Source organism: Capricornis sumatraensis, chromosome 21, assembly GCF_032405125.1.
Source record: "Capricornis sumatraensis isolate serow.1 chromosome 21, serow.2, whole genome shotgun sequence".
In the NCBI taxonomy this organism is placed as follows: Eukaryota; Metazoa; Chordata; class Mammalia; order Artiodactyla; family Bovidae; genus Capricornis; species Capricornis sumatraensis.
The window spans coordinates 44381796-44402368 of NC_091089.1; the positions used below are offsets into that span (position 1 = coordinate 44381796).

Consider the following 20573-nt stretch of genomic DNA (forward strand, 5'->3'; position numbering starts at 1 on the left):
AGGTGCAAGGATCTAGAGAGACTCTCGTCTACCCCCGTTTAAGGAACGCTGAGGCCAAGGCCGACACGAAATTCTAGCAGGTTCCTCTTTAGAAGCCCGGGGCGCTTCCTTTGTCCAAATCCCCAGCAAAAGTCCCCACCCCAAGCCAGACTCCCCACCCAGCCCGGGATGAGCCCCACCCCGCGGCTGCTGGGCCCCACCCCGCGGCTGCTGGGCTGGCCTCCGGGCCGGTTTAACTGGTTGGGACTGAAACCCGCGGTGAAGACGGTCTGCGCCTCGGGAGCTAGGGAACAGGCTATGCGGAGCGTGGACAGGACAACTCCTGCCCTTCTCCGGTGTTCGGCCGACTCTGCCCGCAGCAGTCCTCCCGGAGCCCGCGCTGGAGAAGTACGCGACCACCCGGTCCCAGACCACCGAGAACTGCGCAGGCGCCGGCGGAGCTCAGGCGCGACGCGTTCTCTCGCGCGCTCCCGGGTCTCCCCCGCGGGCCACTGGGCCCGGCAGGCGTGATGCTTCCTGGCTGTTGTAGTGCGCCTCCCGCGGAGGGCCGCCTGAGGACTGGGCACTAGGTTTCCGAAGACTACTATTCCCAGCGTGCCCCGCGCGGGGGTCACGGGGCCCTTGCCCTCACGGCCCCGGCCGTCTGCGCTGGGAGGAGGAGCCGGGAAGCTGGCTGCGGCGGGTGGAGGGAGTGCGCATGCGCGGTGGGCCGGCTCGCCCGGTTCTGTCCCAATCATTGTAAACAGGCGGAGGCTGGGGCGGGGTGGGAATGGGGCCACCGAGGCCGGCCGGGGGCGCAGCGCAGGAAGCGGCCGCGGCGGCAGCGGCGTGAGAGCAAGGAGGCGGCGGCTGCGGCGCTGGCGGTCGCGCGGCGGCGGCGGCGCAGGTCAGTGGCGGGCGGCGGTCGCGTCGGGGCCCGGTGCCTGCAGCCGTCCGCGCGCCTCCCCGCGGCGTCTGTCAGGCAGCGGGCCGGGCTCTCGCGGCCGGGCGGCGAGGCGGGGGCGTGGCTGCCGGGGCGGCGGGGCCGGGCGCTGGTCGGCGGCTCCGGCCCGCGCAGCCCATTCCTCTGCTCGCCGGCCGGGGCTCTTGGGTCCGGGCGAGGAGGGTGGAAGCCGGGCCCTTCCCCGGGGCGCGGGCCTCGGATGGCGGAGAGGGACTCGGGGTTTTACGTAACCGCGGCCGGGATGCTGGAGGGTCTCCGGTGCGCGCCCGGCGCGGAGGGAGGCTGGTGGACGCGGGGGTGCTCCAGGGACGCCGACAAGTCCGAGCTGGGAATTCTTATCAGAACTCCTCATTAGGTGGGCTTGTGCCCACAGGCTCTTGTGGAGGTCAACTGTGGGGTGGCTTTCGGGTTTTGTTTCTTGTTCTAAACGTTGTGAGAGTGAAACAGGTTTCCCCGCATACCCCACACCCGAGCCTCCCTTAGTTCCTCACGCCCCTCGGGTTTGGGAGTCGTGACTCCAGAGCCTCCCCGCTGAGCAAGCAGAGCATCTTCTCCTAAGGCCTGGTTGAGTGCTCGAAGGTGATCAAGTGTTAACCCGAGCGGTTTTGACGGTGCGGGTGAAAGTGCTGTGGTTCGGACGCCGCGTTCACGTGGACGCGCCAGGTCAGGAGCCGGTCACCGCGGGCTGTGCGCCTGGAGCGGGCGGGTCTCCGCCCTGCGGCCCCGGTGTTGGTGCAGGTGCTCGGCGGAGAAGCGCTCACGTTCTCCGGAAGCCGCCGGCCACAGGCGGTTCGCTGGTCACGGAGTCTTGTCTGGAAATGAGAAAGGTAATCCATTTTCCGCCTTCCGAATTAGCTTGGCCACTTGGTAACTCCTTTCTGAGTGTCTTCCTAAGGACGAGTTAATTGCTGTCAGCTGTTTCGGCAGATGGTGCCGGCAGGAAGAAAGTTAGTTAGCAGAGGGGCTTCCACTTTTCAGAGTGACCCATAAAAGGAAGCGAGGTGGGCTAGCTAAACAGGAGCCGATGGGAAGTAATTTTTTAAACAGTATCTTGAAGCTGCGAGAGATAATTTATTATCTCTTTAAAATAGTATTGCTCCTTTTAGGTCTTCTAGGGACCATTTCTCCCTTGATTTAGAAAAATAGTGATATCAGAAAGTGCATAATAACTTTAGTTATGGTGTTTCCTTTACAAAGAGAGATTGGGCCCAAAATGTAACCCAAAAGTATGTTCTTTCTTTTTTGGAAGAAAATCTCCAATAGAAGCTTTTGTTAGTATATGTAGAGGAAATAAGTAAGAGTGCAGGTCATTTAGTTTAATTTCTGTGTAGCAGGTACTGTGAAGACTTACAGATGGATAAGGTAGTGCCCCTGCCTTCAGGATGCTAAGACTATCTCTTACTTGAACTTCCATGAAGACTGTGGTTTTGAGATTGCTTTGACTGGAGGAAGGCCAGGGGCACGGTGGGTATACAAGGGAGGTAGTGGTCAGTTTTAAAGGGGCAGGGAGGAGAGTGTGGAAGGGGGCAGTGGTAGGGAAAACTATGGGAAGGGCTGAGAACAGTGAGGAGACAGGCTCAGACAGGATGGGCATTTCGGTAGGAGGATCTGTTTGAGAAAAGCCAGGAGTCCAAACTTACAGAGTGAGTGTGGGATCTGCAGGTATGGCCCACAAGGGTGGAGGGTGGTGGCAAGCTGTGAAACCCAGGAGGTAGGCAGAGGCCAAATTAGGAAGTTTTGTAGACAGGTGAAGTAATTTCAGCTTTATCTTGAAGCAGACGGGAGTCACTGAGACAGGATAAAGAGGCCTAAGCCTCTCTCATAGGGACTAGAGTTACAGAATTACATTGTAACTCTTCCCTGTGTGTCAGGCCTTGTATTAGGTGTTTTAGACTTGATGTCCTTAAACTTGAAGAAGGCTTTGGCATGAAGGAGGCAAAAATTGCAGGAGAAGAGGTTAAGGCCAAGGGAAAGTTGAACCAGAGGACTGTGAGGGTGGAAAGTCGTTCTCTGCAGCTGTAGCATTGGGCTTATGGGATCAGTAGCAGAAGGTGAGGCTGCACAGATCGGTCCCCATGCCATCCTAAGGGTTCTCGAGGGCTTTTTCTCTTGGTAATAATAGAGCATATGGATTTTAACCAGGCAGGAGTCATAAGGTTTTCATTTTAGGACAATCACTCTGGTCTCATACAGATGTCAGAAGGGATGGAGGGAGGACAAGGCAGGATGTAGGAGGACGGTGAGCAGTTTTTGTAATATTTGAGGTGACAGATAAGGGCCTAAACTAAGGTAGGGTCAGTGGAGATGCAGCTGCTGCTAAGTCGTTTCAGTCATGTCCAACTCTGTGCGACCCCATAGATGGCAGTCTACCAGGCTCCCCCGTCCCTGGGATTCTCCAGGCAAGGATGCTGGAGTGGGTTGCCATTTCCTGCTCCAAAGCGTGAAAGTGAAGTGGCTCAGTCTTGTATGACTTGTAGCGATCCCGTGGACTACAGCCTACCAGGCTTCTCCGTCCATGGGATTTTCCAGGCAAGAGTACTGGAGTGGGGTGCCATCGCCTTCTCCGGTGGAGATGCAGAGGAGTAAGTTAATAGCACAAATACTAACAAGGTAGAATTAACAGGATTCAGTGAGAATTGGATTTGGGAAGTGAGAGAGAAATAGTAGGACAAAATAACTGGATTTTAATTTGGGTGATTGAATAGACAACAGGAAAGTACACTGAGACAGGGAATTCAGGAAGATCCGCAGATCTGTGGAGGAACAGTATTTTGGCTTTTGGATACATTGAGTAGGAGTTACCTATAGAACATGCAGGTAGAAATGCTACAGGGTCAGGTGTGTGGGTTTGGAGCACACGGGAGAGGTCTTGATAGAGTCATCAGGATCTATCATAGGTGGTACCTGAAGCTTTTCATTAGGTAACACGGCATAGGAAGAGTTTCCGCATGGAGAATAGTTGCATTTGAAGCCAAATTGAAGAAGAACTGAAATGGGAAATTCCCGTGTGTTTAGAAATGTCGAGAAATTGTGAGAAAATGGTTTAAAAGCCCAAATGGGGTCATTTCAGAAGGAAGCTGTACTTCACAACTGCCTCTCCAGAAAAAAAATAAAAAATAAAGGAAGCTATATGTTGCCTTTGAGAACTTGAGGAAAACTGGGTTGTTGGGAGTTTGTTGAGTTTGATAACTGAGAGCACTTTCATAGCATCCTACTTAGTGCTATCATCTGGGGAGGGAGCTGTTCGATTGAATTGAGAGGTGTAAATGGAAAGTCAGAGTGGAGAAAGCCAATGTAGGTTATTTCAAGTATAAACAAATTTTCAGCTGTTAAGAGAAGAATAGGAAAAAGTGTTACCAGAGGTTAATAAAGGGATAGGAAGGAGCTTTTAAAGACCTGAGCCTGCTTTTTCCTTGTTGTTCAGTCGCTGAGTCGTGTCTGACTTCGTGACCCCATGGACTGCAACATGCCATGCTTCCCTGTCCTTCTCTATTTCCCAGAATTTGCTCAAATTCATATCTGTTGAGTCAGTGATGCTAACTATCTCTTCCTCTGCTGCCCTCTTCTTTTGCCTTCAATCTTTCTGAGCATCAGGGTCTTTTTGAATGAAATGGCTCTTCTCTTCAGGTGGCTAAAGTATTGGAGCTTCAGTGTCAGTTCTTCCAATGAATATTCAGGGATGATTTCCTTTAGGATTGACTAGTTTGATCTCCTTGCTGTCCAAGGGACTCTCAAGAGTCTTCTCCAGCATCACAGTTCGAAAGCATCACTTCTTCAGCACTCAGCCTTCTTTGTGGTTTAACACTCACATTCGTACATGACTAATGGAAAAACTATGGCTTTGTCTATATGGACATTTGTCGGCAAAGTATGTATTTGCTTTTTAATACTCTGTCTAGGTTTGCCATAGCTGTTCTTCCAAGGAGCAAACGTCTTTTAATTTCATGGGTGCAGTCACCATCTGCAGTGATTTGGGAGCCCAGGAAAATAAAATCTGTCACTGCTTCCACTTTTTCCCTTTCTATTTGCTATGAAATGATGGGACCAGATGCCATGATCTTAACTTTTCATTCCAGTCCCAAAGAAGGGCAGTGACAAAGAGTGTTCAAACTACTATAAAAGTGTGCTCATTTCAGATGCTAGTAAGGTTGTGCTCAAAATCCTTCAAGCTAGGTAGACTTCAGCAGTACATGAATGGAGAACTTATAGATATACAAGCTAGGTTTAGAAAAGGCAGAGGATCACATTGCCAACATTCGTTGGATCGTAGAGAAAGCAAAGGAATTCCAGAAAAACATCTGCTTCCTCAACTACATGAAAGCCTTTGATTGCATAGATCACAAGAAACTGGAAAATTCTTAAAGAGAGATGGAAATGCCAGACCACCTTACCTGTCTCCTAAGAAACCTGTATGCAGGTCAAGAAGCAGTAATTAGAACCTTACATGGAACAACTGACTGGTTTAAAATTGGGAAAGGAGTACATAAGACCGTATATTGTCACCCTGCTTATTTAACTTACATGTAGAGTACATCATGCGAAATGTCAGGCTGGATGCATCACAAGCTGGAATCAAGATTGCCGGGAGAAATATCAACAACCTCAGATATGCAGATGATTCCACTTTAATGGCAGAAAGCAAAGAGGAACTAAAGAGCCTCTTGATGAGGGTGAAAGAGGAGCGTGAAATTGCTGGATTTTTCCTTATGGTACTTTTCTTGAGATATCCATATCATATAAAATTGATCCTTCTAAAGTGTACAATTCAATTTAAAGTGTTTTTAGTGTGTATAGGGGTGCAGTCACTCCTACAATCAATTTTAGGATCTTTCATTTCTGCTCTTCTTCATTATCAGCCACTCACCATTCTTCCTGCTCCCACTCACTAGCAACCGCTAATCTGCTTCTGCCCTGTGGGTTTGCCTGTTTCGGGCATTTCACGTGCATGGAATCATATATGTGATCATCTGTGACCAGGTTTTACTCAGCATCATGTTTTCAAGACCTGTCCATTTTGTAGCAGGTGTTGGGACTCCATTCCTCTTCATTGCTGAGAATATTCCACTGGCTGGAATATTCCACATTTTGTTTATTCATAAGTTGTTGAACGTTTATGTTCTTGCTGCGTTACGGCCATTTTGAATAGCGCTGATGTGAATAATCGTTTGCAGCGTTTTTTGCAGATACATGTTTTCATTGTTCCTGGGTACATACCTAAGAGTAGAATGGGCCAGATCATGTAGTGACTTTTATGTTGGAACAGTTTGAGGAACTTCTAAACTGTTTCCCAAAGCAGCTGCACCACTTCACTCTCCAGTGTAAAGATTCTCATTTCTCCATATCCTCACCAACACTTGTTATTTTCTGATTTTTGAAAATTTGAGCTATCCTGGTAAATGTGAATTGGTAACTTATTGTGGGTTTGATTTGCATTTATTTTGCTGGTGGCTGATGATGTTGAACTTCTTTTCATGTGCTTATTGGCCATTTGTATATTTTCTTTGGAGAAATCTTTATTCAGGTCCTTTTCCTAGCTTCGCTTTGGGTTGTCTTCTTGTTGAGTTGTGAGAGTTCCTTTGTATATTCTGGATGGTAGACCCTTATCAGTATATGCTCAGTTGTTTACTACTGTTTTGCGACCCGGTGGACCATAGCCCACCAAACTCCTGTCTGTGGAATTTTCCAGGCAAGAATCCTGGAGTGGGTTGCCATTTCCTCTTATAGGGGATCCTCCTAACCCAGTGATCGAACCCACATCTCCTGTGCCTCCGGCATTCCAGGAGCTGAGCCATCTGGGAAGCCCCTTATCAGTATATGTGACCTGCAAATCCTTTCTTCCATTCTCTGGGTAGTCTTTTTTACTTTCTTGATAATGCCCTCTGATCTACAGAAGTTTTAAATTTTGATGAAGTAGAATTTATCAGTGTTTTCTTTTGTTGCTTGTGATTTTGGCGTCATATCTGTGAATCCATTGCCAAATCCACAGGTGTGAAGATTTACACTGTGTTTTCCTCTAGGAGTTTTATAGTTTTAGTTCTTATATGTAGGCGTTGGTTCGTTTTGAGTGAATGTTTGTATATGGTCTGAGATAGGGCCTGTTTTTTGTATGTGGAAATCTAATTATCCCGTTCCTGTCTGTTGAAGAGACCATTTCTCCCCCATGGAGTAAAAATGGACGCATTTGTTGAAAATCAGTTGACCGTAGATGTTTGGGTTTGTTCTGGACTCTTCAGATTGATTCTGCGGGTCTGTATGCTTATCCCGATGCCAGTGCCACATTGTTTTGGTTATTCTAGTTATGTAATTGCTTTTGAATTATGAAGTGTGAGTCTTCCTCCTTTGTTTCTTCATTATTTTTGTGTGGGTATTCGAGGCCCATTGCAATTCCATACTGAGGCTCAGATTTCCATTTCTGTCATCTTAACAGTACTGAATTATCCCATTAAAAAGGAGTTTATTTAGGTCTACTCTAATTTCTCTCAGCAATGTTTTGTAGTTACAGTGTATGAGTCTTTCACCTCCTTGGTTACATTTATGCCTGTTTTATTCTCTTGGCTGCTAATGTCCAGTCATTAGCAGACCAGTAAGCTACCAGAACAGCTGTGTATCTCTTGGTAGTAGCTTCAGCACTCAGCCACTTGACAGCTTTGGTCTTAGCCTTTGTTTCTGTCTGTGCAGACGTCAAGATTATCCAGAGGTGAGTGGGGAGGGCTTTCTCGGGTGCGATGAGCTCAATGAGATCCACCTAAGACACTTCTTAATCGACTGGTTTAAAGACAAGGAGAGAATCTTGAAAGTAGTGAGAGAAGTGGCTCGTCACATACAAGGGATCCTCAGTGTCATCCTCAGCTGACTTCTCATCAGAAACCACGGGAGCCAGAAGGCAGTGGGATGACACAGTCACACTGCTGCAAGGAAACAGGATCAGCCAGGAATTCTGTGTCCTGAGCATGTGCCTGGCGCTGGGCATCCACGTTTCTCCTGATTTCCAGGAATTTGTTGCAGCAGTTCAAGGTCTTTGTTCCCTAGAACATCTCCCTGCTCAGCCTTTCTTCTCATGGTTTGGAGGGAGTGTTCACTCCAGCTGTTGCCTGTTGCTTCAGGGGGCAGCACTGCTAACACCTCTCTCTGGCTGCCCCCTAGCAGGCGTAGCCCTGGGCATGGGGGAAGTTCTGAGGTAACTGCATTTAGGTGAGATAAGGCTGGCTGCTTCTGCAGGTAGGTCTTCCAGAGACCCTGGAATAATAATTTCAGTTTGTGAATGAGGTTTGTTCTGCTGTGCCAGTGCTGGGAATGTGGGCTGTTATTTTCAAGGCTGCCACTGATCTGGGAAGCCTAGGATAGGATCAGAGTGAGTTAAATATCACAGAATCCTACGTTCTGACTAAGATTCAACTGTTTTTCCTGAATAAATGCTCCCTAAATTGCTGCAAGCTTCTGGTTAGTTTCCAGGGTTAACGTGGATTCTAACTGGTTTTAGTTGGCTCTTCTGAGGGTGAACTTTTGGAGCTCCTTAAGCTATCATTTTTGGAGAAGGAGATGGCAACCCACTTCAGTGTTCTTTCCTGGGACATCCCATGGACGGAGGAGCCTTGAGAGCTACAGTCCATAGAGTTGCAAAGAGTTGGATACAATTTAGCAACTGAGCACTCAGGCTATTGTTTTACCAACTTTCCTCCATCTGTTTATTTAGCACTCCATTCATTATTAGGCTGCCTCTGTTACTATAGTTCACCTGAGTCTTTTGTAGACAGCATATAGTTGGGTTAGTATTTTTCTCTGTTCTTTGCTTTTTTCCTAAAGAATTTGAGGTGCTTGTAGAGATGCAACATAATAAAGGTTTTTTGGCCATCAAAAACGGTGCTTTGCTTACTTTTGTCTATTTGGGGGACGGGGTTTAACAGTGGATTTGCTAGGTCGGAGTGTTAATTTTTGGTGGATGCTGCTGAATTGCCTTCTGAATGAGCCCGTTTACACTTCTTCCAGCAGCATGTGACTGTCTCACCACACCCTCCAGTGTTGGGTATCAGACCTGTTCCTCTTTAGAAAATCGGTGGGTGAAAAACAGAATCTTTAAATTCCGTTTTTGCATTTTAAAACTATTTGCTTCAGATTCAAATCCTCAATTGCTTTTTGTTTTTGTTTATTAGTTTGCAAAGTAATTGTCATGTCGAGTGCCAGTACTTTTTCTCCAGGTTTCTTCTTGGCTTCTTATATTTGTTTATGATTTTTTTTTAACAGTGCACTTATGATTTTCTGAATGTTATTAAAAATGGGAGTCAAGGAAAGAAAAAATAGTGAAATTCTTCCTTTTCTCACTTTTATGGGTGGAGGATATAGTTTATAAAATCTCAAGTTTTGTCCAGGAATTTAATATTCTTGCTTTTATGTAGTTATTATTGTTGCTGCTTACTGAGTACCTGCTGTAGACCACGAATACTGCTTTGTTTAATCTTGGCAGTGCTGTGGCAGGTCGGTGTCAATATTGACAGATAAGGAAACCCCTTATCTGTCTATGAAGGGTGATGGTACTTAGACCCGCAGCTGTGCCACATTCTCTCTCCCCATCAGGGTCTCTCCCGATTTCTTTACTGAGGACTGGGGGCCTGGATGAGCCATTAAGGATAACGCTGAAGAGATCACAACTTAATCTTTTCTGGTATATTCCTCCAGAGGCGTTTTATACACGTATGAGCAAAGAATGTATAAACATGTATGCCCTCTGTTCTAAACAATCCTAGTGTAAATTGTGGAATGAGGCTTTTATTTTACTGTACACCAGGCGCTAGGTCTGTTTCTTTGCAGTTGATCAGTTTGAATGAAGTCCATCAAACTGATCACCTTAAAGGGTTGTATAGATATTTAAATGTGAAGCTTTTGCCTTAAAAGTAATTAAAAACAAAAATACTAGCTGAACAACAAAAATACTAGGGGAACTTGTTTGGAGTTGCTTTCAGAGTATACCTTGATAAAATGAAGCATGATCATAATCAGTTGGAGGCTAAATTAAATCAAAAGCACTGCAAATTGAGAGCCAGATTTGGTATTTGTATATATTATGAAATGATCACCACAGTAAATCTAGTTAGCATTCATCATCACACACAGAAAAAATTTTTAAAAATCTAGATTTATTTTTGTCATGTTTATTGCTGTTTTAATTTATAATTCCCCAATGCTATATGATATGGAACATCTTTTCACGTGGTTATTTGTCATTTGTATCTTTTTTGGTGATGTTTCTGTTCTGGTCTTTTACCCATTTTTAAATTGTTTGTTTTCTTATTGCTGAGTTTTAAGAGTTCTTTGTGTATTTTGGATAATGGTCCTGTATCAGGTATGTCTTCTACAAATATTTTCTCCTAGTCTTCTCATTCTTGGTCTTCAGTTCAGTTTAATTGCTCAGTCGTGTCTGACTCTGCGACTCCATGAACCACAGCACGCCAGGCCTCCCTGTCCTTCACCAACTCCCGGAGTTCACTCAACTTCATGTCCATTGAGTCGGTGATGCCATCCAGCCATCTCATCCTCTGTCGTCCCCTTCTCCTCTCAGTCTAAGTCTCTTAATTTTTATGTTCATTCTCCTACTCTTCCTCCTTCCCCCCTCTTTTTCTTTAGTATTAGCTAAATAAAATACATTGTATGTCTATATTTTGAGACTTAATCAGAATAAGGTTTTATCAGTTTAGTTTTTCTGGGCTGGTGTCTTTTTTGTCTGTGATATTAACAGCCATTGATCGTTGCCAGTATCTATTTTTAAATTGCTGATTAAGTGGTGATAGTCTTTTATTTCTTTGTTTATTACATGGAAGATTTTGATAAAAGGAAACTTGGCTGAACTATACTTTGTATAGGAGGTTCAGAATAAATGCTCCCCCTCCTTTACTTGCCAGTTATTCCAAACAATTACAAGGTTCTTTAGTTCTCATATCCTCCGAAGTGATCAGTGAACTTTATTTTTAAATGTCCTCATGAACTCATGAATTTAAATATACTTGATACTTTAGTTCAGGGCAGTTATTAATGTTATTGGTTCTTTGGCCGGTGGGAGCATCTTCTAGTTGACTTCTGAGTCCTTTTGTCTTGATTCCAAGCATCTTTCATTTCTTTTATGACTTGATAGTTCAGCCTCATACATAACTTATGTATTTGACCTGGCGTCAGCCTAATGGAAATGTTTAATAGTATGTTAAATTATATTGTTAGGCTCACACAACTAAATACGTATTTATGTCCTAGCAACTTTCAGTTCAGTTCAGTTGCTCAGTCATGTCCAACTCTTTGAGACCCCATTGCCTGCAGCACACCAGGCTTCCCCGTCCATTACCAACTCCGGGGCTTGCCCAAACTTATGTCCATCAAGTCAGTGATGCCATCCAAACATCTCATCCTCTGTCATCCCCTTTTCCTCCTGCCTTCCAACTTTCCCAGCATCAGCATCTTTTCCAGTGAGTCATTTCTTTGCATCAGGTGGCCAAAGTATTGGAGCTTCAACTTCAGCAGCAGTCCTTGCAGTAAATATTCAGGGTTGATTTCTTTTAGAATTGACTGGTTTGATCTCCTTGTAGTTCAAGGGACTCTGAAGAGTCTTCTCCAATACCACAGTTTAAAAGCATCAATTCTTCGGCACTCAGCTTTCTTTATAATCCAACTCTCACATCCATACATAACTACAGGGAAACCATAGCTTTGACTAGACGGACCTTTGCCTTTTCTAATTCAGGTTGAACATCTAGAAGATCACGGTTCATGTATTGTTGAAGCCTGGCTTGGAGAATTTTGAGCATTACTTTGCTAGTGTGTGAGATGAGTGCAATTGTGTGGTAATTTGAACATATCTTTGGCATTGCCTTTCTTTGGGAGTGGAATGAAAATTGACCTTTTCCAGTCCTGTGGCCACTGCTGAGTTTTCCAAATTTGCTGGCATATTGAGTGCAGCACTTTCACAGCATTGCCTTTTAGGATTTGAAATAGCTCAAGTGGGATTGCATCATCTCCACTAGCTTTGTTCCTAGTGATACTTCCTAAGGCCCACATGACAGGCAACTTAGCCATTTGAAAAAACATAATACACATAAGCTGAAAGAGAAAATAATTTTTATCTTAAATAACTAAAATTAGTGGTCTGTGTGTGTCCCTTGAGCACTGTGCTGCTTATGATACTTTGCAATCAGACTAAACATCACAACCCTTATTTCTTGTTCTCTGTTGATTTTTTAAAAACCCTTAGAAAACTCTGCTTTATGAAGGTATGCTGTTGAAGGGAATGTGCAGTTGAGTGTTGAAAGCCACCATCTTTTCTGGTAGCTGTGCAGTGTCTGACAGGTGCCGAGTAGCACTGTGCTTCCCTCAGTTTGAGCTACCCCAGACCCGTGGAGTTTGCTCGTAGTGCCCTGGGTCCCTCTGCGCACTGTCGGGCAACAATGGACTAGATGCTTTTACCCACTTTCTATTGTAATCGATGGCGTGCATTTTAAAAATCATTAAATGAGGCTTATTGGGCTCCCCTGTTTCCAAGCCAAGTTCTGATTTAAGATTTACTTGAGATTAGATCATGTGATTATGAGATATGGCAGGAAAGATACCACCTGTCTTCCAGCCAAAGGATATACTGTTACTTTAAAAATGTGCTGTTTTACTGTTAAGTTCCAAATGATATTTATTATGTTTTTTAAAATTTAATTTTTATTGGAGTCTAGTTCCTTCACAGTGTTGCGTTTCTGCTGTACAGCGAAGGGAATTGGCTGTACGTATACACATACCCCCTCTTTTTTGGATTTCCTTCCCACTTAGGTCACAGGGGTTGTTTTATAAGAAAATTTTCTTTTTGGTCCTCGGTGTTTGTGACTGCTGATGATATAGCACTTTGGATTTTGTGTAAAGGCAGTGGACTTTTCTCTCCATACTTTTACATACATGCCCTTTGATTTGGACAGCTGTGTGCAGAGCTGAACTGTGTCCTCCCCGGCCTTTCAGCCCAGGCAGAGGTGGAATTATTTCTGGCTGCTAGATACTGTATGTTCTGGCTGCTCGTTTCCTGACACCTGGAGTTCTGAACATCAGAGTTTTTATGTTCACCTAAATAATGGGCACAGTCTGTGCTTTGCAGATTTGTGTTTCATCCAGAGGTTGATTTCGTATTGCGTTATATCAGTTTCCTAAAATGTGAATTTTTCTCTTTTCTTGTTAACAGTCATGTAATAGTTATTGTCAACCTTAAAAAGACATTCGCACGTTCGTATTCATTATCATGAACTTTGGAATTTCACATCTTTTAAACTGATTTTGATAACATATATCTTAGAGATTTTTATTAGTTACTCATTTACTTTGGGCTGTGCTGGTCTTCGTTGCTGTTCATGGACTTTATGTAGTTGCAGCAAATGGGGGCTGCCTGCCAGTGGTGCCTGCACTTCTCATTGCAGTGGCTTCTCCTGTTGTGGAGCACAGACCGTGGCTCCCGGGCTCTAGAGCCCAGGCTCAGGAGTTACGGCACACAGGCTTAGTTGCTCTGCAGCATGTTAAGTCTTCCAGGTCAGGGATCAAACCCGTGTCCCCTGCTTTGGACACTGGACTACCAGGGAAGCCCTCTTAGGCATATTTTAATCAGCGACACTGAGAATGTTGAGAAGCTGAGTGGAAAACATAAATCACTGTGTCTCAGTGAATTTCTCTATGGCATATGGGACACTAATTAAAAGTTTTTTGGCTAAGCCCCTGGGGGTTGGGGAGAAATTAAAATAAAGGTTAAGTTTGATGATATATAAGACAACTACAGAAAAGAAACAGTAACTCGAGTAAAATGTCTATTAAAGTACTTGTTGTTTAGTCACTCAGTCGTGCCCAATTGTTTGCGACCCCACCAGGCTCATCTGTCCTCACAGACCTGAACAAAAGTTGGAAGTTTGGAAAGGACCAATTACATAACAATCCAGAGGGCTGACAGTTGGTCTGTGGGGGTGTGCGTGGTTCTGTACCTCTGGATACTGCTGTGCGGCACGGGCACAGCCTGTGAACCTCGCTCGTCTTAGCATGGCAGGGACTTCGCTGTGGACAATAGGAAACTCCCTAAGCCTTATCTGCTTGGTCTGAAGGATTTATTTGCCTCATCTCAGCTTGTAAACTTGGTTTTGTTTTTTTTCTTGAACAGTAATATTCATGTCTTAAGAGAAATCCTTTAATGAGTAGAGTTCCTTATGGCCAATAAAATTTTGTGTAAGTGAGAAGTGTGGTTACTGGGCCTCAGCGGATTGTAGAATAGCCTGATTGACACAGAGTGCCTGCCTTCTTTCTGGGAGTCTGGGACTTCAATACCCGCTCCATAGAGAAAGCCGCTATGACCGGGCTCCTCGGGGACCTTGGGCTGACGGAGGAGCAGCCAGAAACCCCTGGTGCTTCATATGTGTCCCTGTGTCTCCCCTGCCAGGGGGCCCTTGGCATACGCCTGGTTCCTCTGGACTCAGCCCCTTGTCCTTTGCTTTTTCTGCTCTGTATCCTTTCTCTGTAATAAATCTTAGCCTGAGTGTGATTGTGTGCTTACTGATTTGAGTCCTCCTAGTGAATCGCTGACCCCGGGGTGGCCTTGGGGACTCCAGGCAAAATGCTGGTCCCCACCTTGCCCCCGCCCCCCACCCCCGAGTTTTATAGCTGAAGCTTTCCTTTCACCTATTTCTTTTGGTGTTTATTTCCTTTACCTAAGTAATACCCTTAAACTGCTGTTTTTGAAGATGGCAGTTCTGAATGTCCTCTGTTACCTAGGCGTTAGGTGGATGAGGATTTGGGTCTCTGAGACCCTCCCCCGGGTTCGCTGCCCCCAGCCCTCCAGCATAGTCATGCCCTGCGCAGTGTTTGGTTCCATCAGTCAGCATCCATCGTTTTCATTGTGATTATTACAGAAGCATTGTGTAATCCTGCGCCAGGCAGAGGACTACGGTTTCATTTTCCCATCTGCCTTTTTTCTTAAAGTTAGTGGTCATCTCTTACTGTTATTTGTTTTTTACTCTGTTCTTATGATGGATTTGTTCCCAGAGCTCCAGTCTTGTTCTTCTTTTCTTCACAAGCAGATGTCTTGGAGCCCTTCTTCCTCTGGGTCACAGGGACTGTGTCGCCAGCTGGCCACCGGCCTGCTCTTCCTGGGCTCCTTGCTGCCCATTGGGTAGCGTCTCAGGCTGCCAAGTCTCTAGGGCAAGTGTACAGGGAATACAGTCCTCGCCGCTGTGTGTCTGGAGTATCTTTATTCTACCTGTACGCTCGGGTGGTTGTTGAAACTGGTTTTCTTATCAGAATTTTGAATATGTTTGTTTATTGTCTGTAAATTTCCAGTGTCCTATTGGCAAATCAGTTGTGATCTTTTGTAGTTTGCTTGTCCTGTTCCTGCCCGCTAGGAGTCCTTCAGAATCATCTCTCTGTCCCTTGCGCCCTGAGACCTCATGGGGTGCTCTGGTGGGTCTCTGCATGTATGGTGCTGGGTGCTTAGTGGCCGCTTGTGATCTGGATGCTCTTTAATTCTGAGAAAATTTGAAGAACAAGAATGTGTTTTGCTTGCGCATGTGCTTATGGAGTTGGCCATCCCCAGACAGTAGGTTAATGGGGGTCGGCGCTCAGTGTGTTCTAATGAGCCAGTATCTGGATTCCCTTGTAGAGATTTAGGTTAGAGACTTTTAATTTACAGATTGTTTTTAAAAACCGTAAAAACAAGGAAAAGCTGCTTCCAGTGACTTTTAGGCTGTATTTAATAAAAATCCATTTATAAATACTGGACTTGTGTAACTTGTGAACTAGTTAAGCAAGCTGTTAGTTTTTTGGAAGAGGCCCTTGTCTGTGTAGATATTATCAAGTTTAATGAATCATGGGAGTTATTTTCAAAACCTCATTTCAGGAGACTTCAGTTTAGCAGTCGGTCTTTCCTGCTGATACTGCTTTGTCCTTTGGCGTGGGTGAGTGGTTCCTCTTACGTGTGCTGGTTAACACTGGTACGTGAGCAGCGGAGACTGTTTGAACAGTGTATATCCTGGTTCTTTAGAGGAGCGAAGCTTTTTAAGTCTTTATTAAGTTTGAGTCTGATTTTGTGAAACTTAATTTTGGCTTTACCCCAGTTAAAACTGTCATAACTATTCTTTTTACATGAAATATTTAATTTCAAAGGTATAATTTGGGGGGATTCTAAAGTAAATTTCTAGATGTATGGAAATACTTTTAATAGTTTTTGTTAGTTATTACAGAAGTCACATATTTTCCCTTAAATTATCTCTGGAGAGAGATTTTTTCCAGATAGCCAAAGGCTTTCATTTGGGAAAGACTGGAAATAGAAATTCCTATTGCAGTGATTTTGGGTGTAGGGGGCTGGGAGGGGATGTCAACTATTAGGGTGAGAGTTGCAACATTTGAGGAGAGTTCATATTTTTAATGTCTCATGATCATCTCTGCATAGCATCTGTGTTTTTTTTTTCCCAAATCTATGAGATTTTATTGAGGTATAATTTATAATTCAGTGATAGGCACAGTTTAATGGTTTTTTTGTGTGTGTGTGACCCCCATGGGTAGATAGATCTAGAGGGCATTTTGCTAAGTAAGATAAGCCAGACAGAGAAAAACAGATACCATATGATCTCACTTATGTGTAGAATCTGAAAAATAAGACAGAATGAAAATAGACTCATAGATACAGAGAGCAAATGTGTGGTTGCCAGAAGGGAAGGAGGTGGAGGGTTAAATAGATGAAGGGGATCAGGAGGTGCAGGTTATTAAAAGAAAAGCCTCGAAATGTAACGTGCAGTGTAAGGAATGTGGAATAATGTTGAAATAACTTTGTGTGGGGACAGGTAGTTACTAGGCTCACCACTGGTCCTCATTTCAAAATGGACGTAAATATTAGAGCACTAGTACACCCGAGACTAACACGATCGTGTGTGTCAGCAAATGTGTGTGTGTGTGTAGCCCTCATGCCTGTCAGGACATGGAACACAGCCATCAGCCTGGAGGGTTCTCTCTAGCTGCTCTGTACTCTGTCCCTGCCTCTTCCCCAAACCCCAGGACCACAGTTGTAGATTCTTGTGATGGAGATGAGCTTACCTCTTCCAGAGCTGCATATGAATAGTCATACACTATGTAATCTCAGGTGTCTGCAGTGCTGTCCTGAAGTTCATCTGTTTTGTTGTATGGATGACTAGTTTGTTCATTTCAAAAAAAGCTAGTATTCCATTGTGTGAATATATTTCTGCTTGTTTATCCAGGCTTGTTAATGGCAATGTGTTTCTGTTTTTTATCTGTTATGAATACAGTTACTCTGATCATGTGAGTATGTGTGAATATGTTTCCATTTCTCTGGGGTAAATACTCAGGAGTGGAATTGCTGGGTCATATGGTAAAAGTTTAACTAGATACTGCCAAATAGTAATACTTTTCCAAAGTGGTTAAATGTTACATTCCCACCAACAGTGCATTAAATTTCTAGTGCCACACATCCTCACCAGCATTGGGAATTATAGTTCTGTTTGCACTTCAGCCATTCTGGATGGTGTCTGTTGATAGCTCATTGTGGTTTGAATTTCCATTTCTTTGATGTTTAGTGATGTGGAGGTTTTTTCATGGGCTTATTGACCAGTCATAGATTTTCTTTTCTAAATTGTTTGCTTGATTTTGCCCAGTTTTGTTTTGGGTTATTGTTGAACTGTAGAAGTTCTGTATATATCCTGGGTTTAAGTCTTTTGTGAGACACACATACACACACACACACTGTAAGTGTATTCTCCACGTCTTGGCCTTGACTCTTAATTTTCTTCTTACTATCTTTTGATGAGTGAAGTTTTTGCTTTTGATAAAAAGTCTAGTTTGTGGACTTTTAATTCAGTAGTTAATTGCTTTCTGGTCCTGTCTGGGAAATTCTTCCTCCAAGGGCTCACAAATGTGTTCTATTTAGAAGTTTTAAGTTGTTAGCAGTGAAGTTTTGTGTCTAGTTTGTCATACACACTTCGTGGTGATGCGATGGAGGGCTGACCTCTCTTGCCCCCATGGTTACTCTGCACCCCTTGCTGAAGACTTTCCTTGTCCATGAATTCCTTTGGAGCCTTTGTTGACAGGCAGTTGACTGTGTATATGCGTGCCTCTGCGGAGTTTCTGTTTTGTTCACTAACCTGTCCACCCTTGCTCCAGCGCCACACTGTCATGGTTACGTCTCTGTGCTGGAGGAGACCGCAGAGTAGACTCTGTTCCAGGCTTCTGTCTGGAAGGACCGCCCCCTTCTGGTCCTTCAGCTGAGAGGGCTGGCTTTTGTCATTGCTGGGTTTCTGGCATCTTTTGCTGCAAGTCTGCGATGCAGAGGCAGAAAGCGCCCTCTGGGATCAGTGTTGGTCCTCGTATCTCGAGGCCCCGTCCTGTCTGCCTTCTTTGCCTGTCAGTGTGCGGTCTTTTTCTTAGCTGTGCTGACATCTTTCTTAAATGTTGACAAGTTTACATCACTTGTCCTTTTGCCTCAGAAGTAGGAATTTCTTTTTCCCCCCTCACCTTTGGCTGTTTATGCTGAAGTGCCTGTGGGCCTTTCAAGGCCTGTCTCTCTGCCCACTTACTCAGGACGCTGAGGGGTGCTGTGGCTCCCTGAGCTCAGGATTGTCCCTGCACCTCCGTTCCGGCCTCGCTCCATCCTGTGCGCCAGTGGCCGCTCCTCCCAGCCATGCGTGGCTGAGTCAGGGCAGCAGCTGTTCCTCTGGAGTGGTTTTCGCAAAATCATCTCTTCAGTGTGTCAGGAAGAGGACTCTTCCTGGTCAGTCCAGTGTGCAGGACCTGCGTATGGGGCCATCTTGCCCAGTAATTAGCAAGAGTACAGAGTAAGGGGCAGTCCAGACCCACCTGCGTTCTGTGATTCGTGGTCCTGCCCTCATGCCTCTCAGCCCCAGCGTTGTCGCTTCTGGACTTGAACTTGGTGGTGACCTCCTCAGCTCGCACCAGCTGGCTTTCAGTTCAGAACCATCTTGTCTTTCCATGTCTTTTCTGTTGCTTCTTCATGAATCTGCTCCCATCAGACCCGTCTTCTTGCTGTTCTCATAACAAGCCCCACGTTTCTGCTTGTGTCATTAGTATGCTGCTCCTCCTGGCATAAGTGTGCTCTCGTGTGTGTGTGTGTACACGTGTACACAGAGGGCACTTCAGCAGAAAGAACGTGTGTTTCCGTCCCAGTTTTACCTCTTGCTGTGTGGAGTAGGATAAGTGACTTCACTTCTCTGAGCCTTAGTTCTACAGTTTGTAAACCTGGAAAAACACTTTTCTCACAGGACGTGTCAGGTGATGTGAAAGTTCCTGAAGCCACAGAACTCAAATAAAATGTGTGTTTCCTTTCTTTGTTTCTGTAATTGAAAGTTGAGGCTGAGGGCCAGGTCATTTCTCCTCATCTTTGTGTCATCAGCGGGACACAGCATGTTGAGAACACTGAAGAGACTTGTTAGTGGGTTTAGTTGGTTAAGGAAACGTCTGGCTACTTCCTGTGCAGCCTGTGCTGTGTTAAATGTTCAGTTCAGCTCAGTCGTGTCCGACTCTTTGCGACCCCATGAATTGCAGCACGCCAGGCCTCTCTGTCCATCACCAGCTCCCGGAGTTCACTCAGACTCACGTCCATCGAGTCAGTGATCCCATCCAGCCATCTCATCCTCTGTCATCCCCTTCTCCTCCTGCCCCCAATCCCTCCCAGCATCAGAGTCTTTTCCAGTGAGTCGACTCTTCGCATGAGGTTGGGCTTGCTAATTACTGGGCAAGGTGGCCCCATGCACAGGTCCTTAAGGCCCAGTGCGGTGCCCAGGTGTGCTCCTTGATTCTGTAGCTCGGGAGGCGGGCACGGCTTAGCCTGGGCCGTGTGAGGCATGAGTGGGGATTCCTGGAGAAAGGGGTGCTGGTACTTGATCCTTTTTTTAACAGCTTTATTTAGGTGTAATTTGCATACCATAAGATTTCACCCACTTAAAATGTCAATTTACAGTTTGTAACCATCACCACAATCCAAATCTAGACTGTTGCCGTCACTCCAGAAAGATTCCTTGTGCCCATCTGCGGGCCTTATGCGGAAAGACAGGTATGAGTGGGCCGAGCAGGACTCCTGGGAGGAAGGAGGGTTCCAGCGCGGAGGAGACAGCGCAGGGAGGCGTGCGGCCCGGGCCAGGGGCAAGCTGCTCCTGCCTGCTCCCGGGGTTTCGCTCTCCGCTCTTCAGACCTCAGTTTCCCCACCTGTGATACATAACCGATAGGCTGGTGGCATCTTAGCTCCCTTTAAACTCTCATTCCTTCAGTTAAGAAAAGAATGTATTTAAAAAAAAAACCAGCCGTCAGGACCCATGAAGTAAAACCAGAGAATTGGAGTGATAGCGAGGCTCACAGTTCCTTTGATGAAATTTCTCGTTTAATGTTTTTCCTGCTTAGGCAAGTAGTAGTGTATACTGTCGTGGTAGAAAACTGATGAAACGTAAACAAGTGAAAAGATCACTTATAACCTTTTAATTCAGAGATAATTGTTCCCAAGGTCCCCTTGTTCTCACATTTTCTGTGTGCTTGTATATTTAAAAGTCGATACTGTGCTGTGAATTGCTTTCCTCAGACTATTAAATATCGTCAGAAACATTTTTATGAGACTTAAAAAATCATGAAAAAC

At 45.1% G+C, this 20573-nt stretch overlaps 1 protein-coding gene across 2 annotated transcripts in view; it reads left to right on the top strand.

Moving 5' to 3' along the window:
- The first annotated feature begins 271 nt into the window (after positions 1 to 271).
- Positions 272 to 20573, top strand: part of RALBP1 (ralA binding protein 1) — a 46094-nt gene continuing 25792 nt past the window's right edge. The window contains exon 1 of one of the 2 annotated variants that reach the window (XM_068993604.1): positions 272 to 387. The gene's annotated coding sequence lies outside the window, so the exon portion shown is untranslated. Of the gene's footprint in view, positions 388 to 853; positions 887 to 20573 lie in introns of those variants that run through there. The other variant, XM_068993605.1, reaches the window with a different exon arrangement.